Here is a 12,043-nt window from a genome sequence, read left to right as displayed (position 1 = left end):
ATCAGTTTGCTTCTTTCTAACTGTGCTTTAATAACATACAGAGTGAAACAACATGCAAATCATATGTAAATATAAACAAAGCTAAACATTATGTTTTATTTCTGTTCTGAAAACTTTGTAATTACACAGCTGTCAGCTCCACACCACACCTCCTCTGTGAATACTATCTTCTCCACACATAATTTACTATGGTAGTTTGCTCCAAGGGGAGTCATTCTGAAATAAAACATCTAAAGATTAAGTGACATCTTATATTTAGGATTTGAATCTCTCAGGCTCGGTGTAACTTGACATAAAAAAAAAAAATCCCTATTATATACTTGTATAGGATTTGTAGAACGCTGTGTACTGTTTCCTGCTCGGCATGCGTCTTTGTATTTTGCTCTTTGTTTTCTCTTTAGGTGCTCTCTTATTAAGCTTATACGTGGAGAAAGCAGAAAATCTAGATGGGTTCCAACTGAGTTTCTGATGCAAGGAAGCAAAGAAAGCTTTATTGAGATACTGTCTATTGCCATTTGTTACCGTGAGTGCGATGCTACCTGTGTGTTGTCATGTGCTATGAATTGCTGGAAAAATATAACTTCCAACTTATTCTCAGGGTACAGGCGGCTTTAAATGAGTGCCATGTTTCATTAGCTGCCTAATGTCACATGCCATTATACTGTATTTATTACCCGCACATACTGAAAAAAATGGGATTATCTGCATCTCATTTGGTGGCAAGTCAAGTAAAACGCTGTCAGTCCTTGAAATGTTTAATTTATTTGTTAAAACGGGATAACAACTGTGTTCATACAAGCCAGGATTTCAGTGCCATTTTGCAGAATTTTCCTTAGAGAGATTGTTTATTTATGGCTATAAATGTAATTGTACTTATTGTGAAACTGGTCATGACAGCACAAATGTCTGTAGATAAGCCAACGTGCCTACTCATCTGAAAGGGGTGGTGTCTAGGGTTCTGTCAACTCAACATTTTAAGCCAAATGGCTAAAAGCATGTTTGTCTAGCCAAGGAACAACATTTCTTGTGATAGAATGAACATTTGACATATAGACAGATATTTCTACAGCCACCCAAGGACAGGGAGTATGTTATTTACAGGATTACCAAGTAATAATAAAGTGGGGAAAAAAAGAAAATGAACACAGCCACCGCAAGTGCAATATATTTCGTTTTAAATTTTTTTATGTGTAGTTGTACCTTAAAGTGGTTGTAAACCCTTACAAACCACTTTGACCTACAGGTAAGCCTAGATTAAGGCTTACCTGTAGGTCCAAGAAATATCTCCTAAACCTATACGGTTTAGCAGATATTTACAAAAAGACAAGCACCACATGCGCTGTAGACAGCGGCACACAGGCCCACTGGGCAGGCCGCAGATCACGGCGATATGCCGCTCGTGTTGGCTTCCATGCGCGGGAGTGACGTCATCGCAGCGCCGGAGCAGCGAGACCCGGAAGTCCCTCCGGGATACATGGCAGCGGCGAAGATGAAGACGGAGGAGCGCTTCGGGGGCTTCGTTCTCGGGTAAGTTATTCATAATGAGCTAGTATGCTATGCATACTAACTCATTATGCCTTTGCCTTGCAGGTTGCATTTTATTTTAATTTTTTAAATAGCCTTTACTTCCTCTTTAAGAGCCAAGGCACGCTGTCGTTTAACACATGGGTTGTCAATACAACTTAACACATTTAACACACATGCGTTGTACTTCAGCGGTTATTATAAAGCGAGTTGGGGTGTCATTCTAAAAAAATAAAAAATAAACAAAGATATATTGTGCTGTTCTAATGTAATATTACTGCAACACATAAGTGTGGTTGCATGTGTGTGGACACTAAAGGAAACCTATACTTAGGAAATACAAAGGATGCCATTGAAAAGCATTTCTTCTAAAAAAAATGTAAATAAGTATTCTGTGGTTATTATTCAAATTCAATAGCCGCAGAACTTTCTCAGTCACTGACCCAAAGCAGGTATGTAGATCAGGAGCTCTGTTTTTCACACTTTTCTGATAAACAGCGGGCACAATAAGGCGCTGCATCATGGAATTGTGGTCATCAATAAAAAATAAATAGATCTAGATTGTAAGTTTTAAATAAAAAAATGAAAAATAAAAAGAAAGAGAGCGCTCATGAGGCAGGGAGCGGGAAAAATGTTTTTGCCTCAGACTAGGAGGCTATATAAGCTCCTGCAGGTGAGTCCCGCTCACATTTGCCCTGTGGCAACTTAAAGCTTGAGCTCCCCTCCCCTCTCACCCTTGTCGCTGGCACCATTATGTGGTTATGTCACCCTTGAATCAAGGGGGGACTTGCTTTATGAACTGATGTATTTATAGCTTGAGTCCCATGACTGAGCGAGTTAGTGCCTGTTCACACAGGGGCAACACGACTTGCAGCGCGACTCACAGATGCGACCTGCACACAACTTCAGCAGAAGAAAAACGACTTCTGTATAGAAGTCAACGCAAGTCGCCCCAAAAATAGTACAGGAGCCTTTTTCTAAGTCGGAGCGACTTGAGTCGCTCCTATTAGAACGGTTCCATAGTACAGAATGGAGTTCGACTTTTCAGGCGGCTAAGTCGCCTGACAAGTCGCTCCTGTGTGATCTGGCACTTAGAATTAGTTTAAGTTGAAATAAAATGTATTTATGTTTCATTGATTATTTGAATAAAAAAAATTTGTTTTCATTTTAATACCAATAAAGGTGCCGCGGCCATTTAACCACTTCCCGACCAGCGCACGACGATATACGTCGACAGAATGGCACGGGCAGGCATATTGGCGTACAGGTACGTCCAATATTTGATGCCGCCCTGCCATCGGGAGCGCGCCGCCGGCGGCGCGCTCCCGCGCTGGTCGGGACCCCCGTGAGTCCGGTCGCGGGACCCGCGGACTCGATCGCCACGGGCATCCCCGCGATCGTCTCACGGAGCGGCCGAATGGAGGAAATGCTGTGTAAACAACATTTTTCCATTCTGCCTAGCAACTAGTGACGCTGATCTCTGCTCCATGTGATTGGAGCAGAGATCAGTGTACACTAAATGAAAGCCCAACCCCCCCCACAGTTAGTAACACACCCCTAGGAACACTAAACCCCTACACTGCCACCCACTGGTTAACCCTTTCACTGCCAGTGTCATTTACACAGGAATCACTGCATTTATATAGCAGTGATTACTGTATAAATGACAATGGTCCCAAAAATGTGTCAAAAATGTCCGATGGGTCCCTGACAATGTCGCAGTCACAATAAAAATCGCAGATCACCGCCATTACTAGTAAAAAAAAAAATAATAAAAAATTATTAATAAAAATGCTATAAAACTATCCCTATTTTGTAAACGCTATAACTTTTGCGCAAACCAATCAATAATCGCTTATTGCGATTTTTTTTACCAAAAATATGTAGAAGAATACATATCGGCCTAAATTGAGGGAAAAAAATGTTTTTTTATATATTTTTGGGGGATATTTATTATAACAAAAAGTAAAAAATAATGCGTTTTTTTTCAAAATTGTCGCTCTATTTTTGTTTATAGCGCAAAAAATAAAAACCGCAGGGGTGATCAAATACCACCAAAAGAAAGCTCTATTTGTGGGAAAAAAAGGACGTCAATTTTGTTTGGGAGCCACGTCGCACGACCGCGCAATTGTCAGTTAAAGCGACGCAGTGCCGAATCGCAAAAAGTGGTCTGGTCTTTGACCAGCAAATTGGTCCGGTCTGAAAGTGGTTAAACACCATTTTGTTGTGATTATTTGTAATAAATGTACGACCTACAATTCCATGTACATGTTTGTCTGGGCCCTTCCTTATTTTCACTTCTCTGTTCAGCCACTAGAAGTGCAGAAAATACCTTGTACTTTCGGGTTCAGAAGAGATTCGCTATTCCTCCATTCACATGATAGCACTAGTGCTTACTGATTGGCCGAGCATTGTTATATGGGGGTCAGATGTTCCTCAGCCATATGTAAATGAAAGCTAGTATCTTGGAGCCCTCTGCAGCTGATAATGACTTTGTCCATCTGAAGATTAGTCATTTTTCAGGAACTTGCCTCTCCATCTGGAATAATATTTGCTTGCATATGCTATAAATTTGACATTCCATTCTGACATACACAGCTTGTTTGCTGATTTACTGAAGAGTAGGGGTGAGCTTTGGTTTTTGACTGAAGTAGAACTATTTGGCATTTAGCAAATAGATGAAGTAAATAGGGTGTTTGCCTGCCTGGGGATTTCCAGCTGGCAGCTGAATGTAAAAAAGCAGATGGGGATGGTGGCTGACATCACTAACTAAATATCACCATGACCAATGCTCAAGTAACAGCCATGGCTGTATTTATTTAATGATACTGGCCTCTAGCACTGCCCCTCTGCCCCCAGCTGTCATCTGGGAATCTGTACAGGTGGTTTGGCAGATGTCAATCAATGTTATTGACTAGGATCTCGATCACTGAACAACATGATTGACAATGGATTCATGGAACAAAGTGTTTTGCCAGAAGGGTCTTCATAGGTGTGTGCAGCCTATTGCATAAGGGTGTGCATGCCAAAGCTCAAACACACACACACGTATGTGGGTGTATATGTGTGTGCGCATGTATAAAGACATGGATAAGCGAGTTTGGGGTGCAGAAACATGACTAGCCTGCACAGAGTCCTGACCTTAACTCGATAGAATACCTTTGGGATGAATTAGAGTGGAGACTGCGAGCCAGGCCTTCTCGTCCTGACCTCACAAATGTGCTTGTGAAAGAATGGTCAAACGTTTCCCATAGACACATTCCTAAACCTCATGGACAGCCAAAGGATGGGCCAACTCATTGAACTCTATAGACTAAGACTGGGGTGCCATTAACTGCTTGCCACCCACCCACCATCAAATGAGGGATGGTGCGACTCTCGCACTGGGTGGATGTCATATAACGGTGCCCAGAACAACTGCTGTCACGTGGAGGCATGCAGCACAGCGATCGTGGCTGCACCGTGTTGCTAGGACACAGCGTGACCCCGATCTCTGTAATGAGCCAATCACGCAGCTCTTTAACCATGTGATCGGCTGTGTCCAATCACAGCTGATCACGTGTAAATACAGAAGTACCGTAAATCGGCTCGCCTCCCCTCAAACTGTGTGTGGTGAGGAGAGCTGATCAGGCAGGGAACACCCGGACATGTAATCAGGGCACTGATCATCAGTGCCCTGATTACAGTAAAGTCCCCCCAGTGCCACTAATCAGTGCCCAGTCACTGCTGCCTTCATTGCCCATCAGTGCCTCCTATCAGTGCCCATCGGTGCCGCCTATCAGTGCCCTCCAGTGCCACCTATCAGTGCTCATCTGTGCAGCATATTGGTGCCTCCTCATCAGTGCCCATAAGTGCCACCTCATCAGTGCCTGTCAGTGCGGCCTATCAGTACCCATCAGTGAACGGAAAAAATTACTTATTTTCAAAATTTACTGACAGAACATAAGAAAAACCTATTTTTTTTTTCAAAATGTTCCATCTTTTTTTCTTTCTTTTTTTTTGTAAAAAATAAAAAAACCAGCAGTGATTAAATACCACCAAAAGAAATCTCTATTTGTGTGAAGATAATTATAAAAAATTTGTTTGGGTACAGTGCTGAATGACTGCACAATTGTCAAAGTGTGAGAGTGCTGAAAGCGGAAAAATGGCCTGGGCAGGAAGGGGGTGAAAGTGCCCTGTAGGCAAATGGTTAAAGTTCATGTGCAAAGGCAGGTGTCCCAATACTTGTGGTAATATAGTGTACATATGTATGTGTACATCTATCTGTGTTTGCGTGTGTGTATCTACCTATCTATATATATATATATATATATATATATATATATATATATATATATATATATATGTGTGTGTGTTTGTGTATAAACATAAAAAAAAATATATACATATATATATATATATATATATATATAAAAATAAACTATAGGCATGTAAAATATGAATGGAAAATTATATACTGAGTATAATCTTCTCATATATTGACTGCATAAAAATATCAATGTTTTTGACACAGCATTCCTTTAAAAATAAAAATTCCCTTATTAAGGCCACCAGCAGTTATGAAAATTGCTTAATTTAATTTACCCTTTTGTATGCACAAAGTGAATAATTTGTGAATTCAGATGTAATCTATTATCAGGTAAAATAGCATCAATAAGGAAAAGGAGGTCAAGCAGCCAGTGGGAGGTATGAGATGATCTTAATGTACGGATGCAGCAAAGTACAAAATGTAGCATTCATATACAGTACAGAAGCTTTTACTTGTCACAAAATTAATGAAGTTTTGTACAAGAAAAATACAGTGATATTTTAATGGTCTCCTACAGTTACATTGTTCATTAGCTACAATGTCAAGCTCTGGTATAAAATAGCACAATTGTGTGATTCAGTTCAGAGTGGGAAAAGTCAAACAAATTGGTGCAATTCCCAGAATGCAAATAAGCAACTGCAAATTGACTGATATTTGTTTGAAGACTGGATTTAAATATTTCTGTCATGATCTGGATTACAAGTACTCAAAACACACGTCTATAACAGAGAATTTAAATAACTGCAAACATTAGTGAGAAAATGGCAAAAGAGCTATAAACTGTGTTCATACAGTAAAATCTTTCAAAAAGTTATAAAACTAAGGTAAATGCTATCAGCTAAGTTGTAAAAGGTTAAACCATGAAATCATTCTCTGCAGCTATTACCTTTTGTACCACTCCCTCCTTTTAGAATGTAAGCTCTACGAGCAGGGCCCTCCTGTACCTTTTGTATTAAACTATACTGTAATTGTGCTACCCCCCCTCCCCCTACATTGTAAATCGCTGCATAAACTGTTGGCGCTATATACATCATGCATAATAATAATAATAGAATAATTAATTTTGATATCCTGATGCTAAATAATAAACAGTTACTCAAATGATGATGCAGGGAGTTTGAACTAACAACCAATCAAGTCACAGATTAATAAGCTTTTATCTGACTACTTCAACTGCTCTTTCCTCTGCCTTGCTGCTGTTATAAATCAGTCCTAAAGAATGGGTTAATACTGAAATGACTGGCGACCAAAGATGCCAACTGTGGAAATGTATGATTTAAAGTCTTACTAGCCATATGTCTTTCTAATTTGGAGCAATCTTTCATCTGCGGAGATCGCAATTTCATTCCCTCAGATTTGGCCCTAAATTTTCCTTGTGCTGGTGATGAATAAATGTTTAAGTAAATCTACTTTGTCCTTTGGTATAAGTCATGTTCAAATAATTAATTCAAAGCACAAAAGCCCCTGGCTGTCAGGCTATTAAAATGCAATCTGTTAAGACTCTCCGCATGCCAAGCAGCATAACCCTTGTAAAAACAGGAAAAGAGCTATGTGTTTCATCCAAGCAAAACACTCCAGTATCACAACAAAGTATCATTCCTGCTGATTTATGAAGATGTCCTCGTGAAAACAGGTTAGAAAATAAAGTGCAAATTTGTAAAATGACCTGAAGAAGCGATGCCTCCTGGGCTGTTATTATAGTTGAGACTTTGCTTACTATTTACAAGACAACAGGAGTTAAATCATAATCATTTATGGTCCATATAGCTTGGGGTATGTTTTTTGTTAGGTACAGTAGGTGTGTTTGTCATGCATATATGTGCATTTTCTTTACATGCATTTTAATGCATATTTTAGATATTTAGATTTTAGATTTCAGTTTAGATTTTGGAGTGGATAGGGTTAACAACCTCTAACCAAGGCTCAATAATAGCTATTGCCGACACATCAAAACACACATACTGTATGCTTTGATGAACTGCCATGGACTTTTATTGATTGAGTATCCCGTTTTTCAAAAATACACTGCTAAGCAGCTCGGAGATGGCAACAGGCACTATTTTATCGTTTTAGCATGCTGTAACAAGTCCATTAAAATGCAAGAGTGTAAATGGGCTTCTACTCCTGAACTAAGTTTAAATTTCATAACAGAGATTAAAAAATAATTGTTTGCAAGCATCCTGCACAACAATCAAGGCCCTCTAAAAATATAGTGCGTCATCTTCTTTCTTTGAGAGAAGTTACATTGGCAATAAATGTTAAAAGAACAAATATAAGTTTTACATAAATGCAGTTAAATATGTTCTTTTCATTGTTAACCAAAGATAAATGTAGCTATGGACCATGATCCAGCCATTAAAAGACTTATGCCACGTACACATTATCGGTTTTCCCATCGGAATAAACTATGAAGGTTTTTCCGATGGAGTTCCGCTGAAACTGTCGTGCATACACACGATCACACCAAAGTCCGATCATCAAGAACGCGGTGACGTACAGCATGTATGATGGGACTAGAAAAAGGAAGTTCAATAGCTAGTAGCCAATAGCTTCCGTCTCGTACTTGCTTCGGAGCATGCGTCATTTTTGGTCCGTCGGAACAGCATACAGACAAGCGTTTTTCCCGATAGGAATTGGTTCAGTCGGAAATATTTAAAACGTTTTCTATTTCTAGGTCTGTCAGAATTTTCATTAAAAAAAGTCAGATGAGGCATACACACAATTGAAATATACGATGAATAGCTTCCATCTGACTTTCCGCTCGTGTGTACGCGGCATTACCCTCTCTTTTTGTCTTGGTCACCATTGTCAATGGGACTGAAGGTTTGGGGAACTCCAAACATTTGAGTAGTCACCAGAATGGAATGTAGAAGTCTTAAAATGAGAAAATTTGTGATGACCAGAGTTTAATTTAAGATTTCTCTTCCATATCCAAAAAAGGACAATACATGCACTTTAAGTGCTACAACAACATCATCATTGGTAGTTTGGGAAGCTATCCTATTCCTACAACTTTCAACTATGCCCTGAAGTGTATCTTTTCAAATAAGCCCTAAAGTGTATCCAAAGCAAGGTTAGAGTGCTGAAAGAGTTAGAACTAGGGATGAGCTTCGAGTTCAAGTCGACTGTAAGTTCGACTCAAACACGGGAAATTTTATGGGGCAAATTTTATGGGGCATTCGCAGCTAATTAAAGCACCCCATAATGCACTGCAAGACCGCAGTGCATTGCTGTATGATGATTGGCCAAAGCATACACCTGACCTGCATGCTTTGGCCAATCACAGCATGCTCCTTAGCAAGAGCCATAAGAGCCTTTGGCCAATCATGGCTCAAGGGGACTAAGTCCACACCCCACACTATATAAGGCTGTTTATACAGCGCCCGAATAGTGTGTTATAGTGGAAGGAGATAGAGAAATTGAGATAGATTAGGCAGGCAGGTTAGTTAGTGGCAGAGTATTTGATATATATTCAGCGTAGCCTATATATACAATGCATTTGGCGGTGTACAGTTTCTAATACATCATGTCCGGAAGGCCTCCAAGGAGAGGCAGATGCTCAGAGGCTACTAAAAGAGGGCAAGCAGCCTCTTAAATAATATTTAACAGCAGGGACCATTACTCCACCCAACAAGAGTAACTGTGAGGTGTTACAGTGTTCTGGCACCACCAACACCTAAGGCCCAACGTTTCTGCCCCTGTTTAACAGGGGCATGTAATTAAAAAAATGTAACTAATATTTCACCACAGGGACTGTTCCTGCGCCCAACAAAAGTAACTGTGAGGGGTTACTGTGTTCTGCCACCACCAACACATAAGACCCAATTTTTCAGCAGAGTATATAGTGCAGTCCGTGTAGTATATATATTGCAGTTCAGAGTACATAGTACAGTGCGTATAGTATATATACTGCAGTTCAGAGTATATAATGCACTCAGTGTAGTATATATATATATACAGTGCAGGGTATATGGTGCAGTGTACAATATATAATATAGTGTATTGAAGTGGTTAAGTGGAGCCCTATGACAGAATTAAGAAAAAAATGGCATGGGTTCCCCCCATACATACCGGGCCCTTTGGGGGGAACCCCCATGACATTTTTAAAGAAAATTTTGGCATGAAGTGCACCTTAATAATATCCATACCAAACCCGAAGGGGGGGGGGGGGGGACCCACACTGTTTTTTTTTAATGATTTTTTATGTATATTGCCAGAATCTGGCAATACATTACAGCTGTGAGCAATTTTAAATGCAATTTTTTCCTTTAGAAATGTAATTTTGCTGTGGTACTTTTCTAAACATAGGGACAATGCGCTACTTTACAGGCAGACTTAGGGGATCCCCAGGCATGATATTTAAAGGAACTTTTCATTTTTATTGTTTCAATTTAAGCATTCTTAAAGTCACTGTTCCTGAAAAAACTGTAATTTTAAAAACATTTTTTGACATTGATACACGTCCCCTGGAGCAGTATCCACAATAACTTGCATATACCGTAAGCCTTTAAATGAGCACTTTTGATTTTTCACGTTCGTGTCCCATAGACTTTAATGATGTTCGTGTGTTTGCACAAATTTTTGGTCTGTTCACAAGTTCTGGTGCAAACTGAACAGGGGGGGTGTTCGGTTGATCCCTAGTTAGAACCCTTGTTATGCTATTGCCGTCTGTGTCCCTGATAGGAATATTCACTCAGTGTTGTCTTGGTGATCATTGTCACTGGAACTGAAGATGAAGAATAATGTAGATTTATGATCAAAACAGCAATTGAGTGAACATCTTCAATTAGAGACACGTGTGACTTTGGAGAGATCACCTCTTACTTCCTGTTGTGTATACAGGACTGGAAGTGAGCAGAAATCTCCCCAATGGGACACAGATGACTATAAAACTGACAGTGGTTTTAATGTTTTCTTACTCTATCCAAATGAAAAAATAGCTTTAAGTATACTTTAACTACCAAAATATTTACCATATGGTTCTGTAACATGTGAAATATACAATTTTGCCATTAAAGGCTGCTTATATTTTCTGCTGATGAAACAAACAATTGGGAATTTTTGCCACTAAAGTTGGCTACACATTATACTTTTTTTTTTTCAATTAACTTTAGATTTACCTTCAACTATGTAATGCAAGGACTTGCCGGATTGCATAAAATTTGAAAATGTTTAGGTTTGACCTCATATTAAAGGCATACCCCGCTTTTAAGTACACAATGGGGTTTATTTACTAAAGCTGGAAAGTGCAAAATCAGACTCACTTCTGCATAGAAACCAATGAGCTTCCAGGTTTTATTACTAAAGCTTAATTGAACAAGCCGAGGTTAGAAGCGCATTGGTTTCTATGCAGAAGTGAGCCTGATTTTGCACTTTACAGCTTTAGTAAATAAACCCCATTGTGTACTTAAAAGTGAGGTATGCCTGTATATGGTTTTGGTAAATCAAAAGGAAAACTGTACAAGAAAATTGTATAATGTGTAGCCAGCTTTATAGTAGTGAACAATCAATAAAAATCTGTCTAGCACCTCTAAAGGCTGGTCTTAAAGTCTTTCAGCACACTGAAATACAAATGCAAATAGAAAATGATTTGGGATTGTGTCTCTGCGTCTGTTGTGCAGCATCTAGTGGTGGAGCTGTAGCATGTAAAATACACAAAGCTATCATTACAGGCTGCTTGTCTTTACTCCTAGTGAGACAAATGTTTTTATTTTTTTAATACAGGCATACCCCACTTTTAAGTACACAATGGGGTTTATTTACTAAAGCTGGAACGTGCAAAATCAGGCTCACTTCTGCATAGAAACCAATGAGCTACCAGGTTTTATTACCAAAGCTTAATTGAACAATCTGGGGTTAGAAGCAGAAGTGAACCTGATTTTGCATTTTCCAGCTTTAGTAAATAAACCCCATTGTGTACTTAAAAGTGTGGTATGCCTGTAAATAGTAAAGAAGCAATATAATCAGTCTGAAAATACCATCTCTAAGGTTGGTCTTATAAGTCATCCAGTATTCTGAAAAATGTGAATGGAAAATAACATTTGGGAGTCAAAATCTGCTTCTGTGTTGTCTCTTTAAAAAAAAAAAAGTGAACCGGGAAAAAAAAAGAAATTGAGCAATTTGCAGACAACTTTTTGTTGCTACCTTACCCGAAAGCTGCACTTACAACTAAAAAAATAAATAAATCTTATTACACTTCCCTAAATGTCC

At 39.1% G+C, this 12,043-nt stretch overlaps 1 protein-coding gene across 8 annotated transcripts in view; it reads right to left on the bottom strand.

Annotated features, from left to right (window-relative positions):
* Window positions 1-12,043, bottom strand: part of LINGO2 (leucine rich repeat and Ig domain containing 2) — a 2,286,714-nt gene that overhangs the window by 79,792 nt on the left and 2,194,879 nt on the right. The window lies entirely within an intron of this gene.

Source organism: Lithobates pipiens, unplaced genomic scaffold, assembly GCF_037356315.1.
Source record: "Lithobates pipiens isolate NorthernLeopardFrog02 unplaced genomic scaffold, aLitPip1_a1.2 Scaffold_13, whole genome shotgun sequence".
Taxonomy (NCBI): Eukaryota; Metazoa; Chordata; class Amphibia; order Anura; family Ranidae; genus Lithobates; species Lithobates pipiens.
Note: the sequence above shows the minus strand (reverse complement) of the source record. Positions and strands in the feature narration are given on the sequence as shown.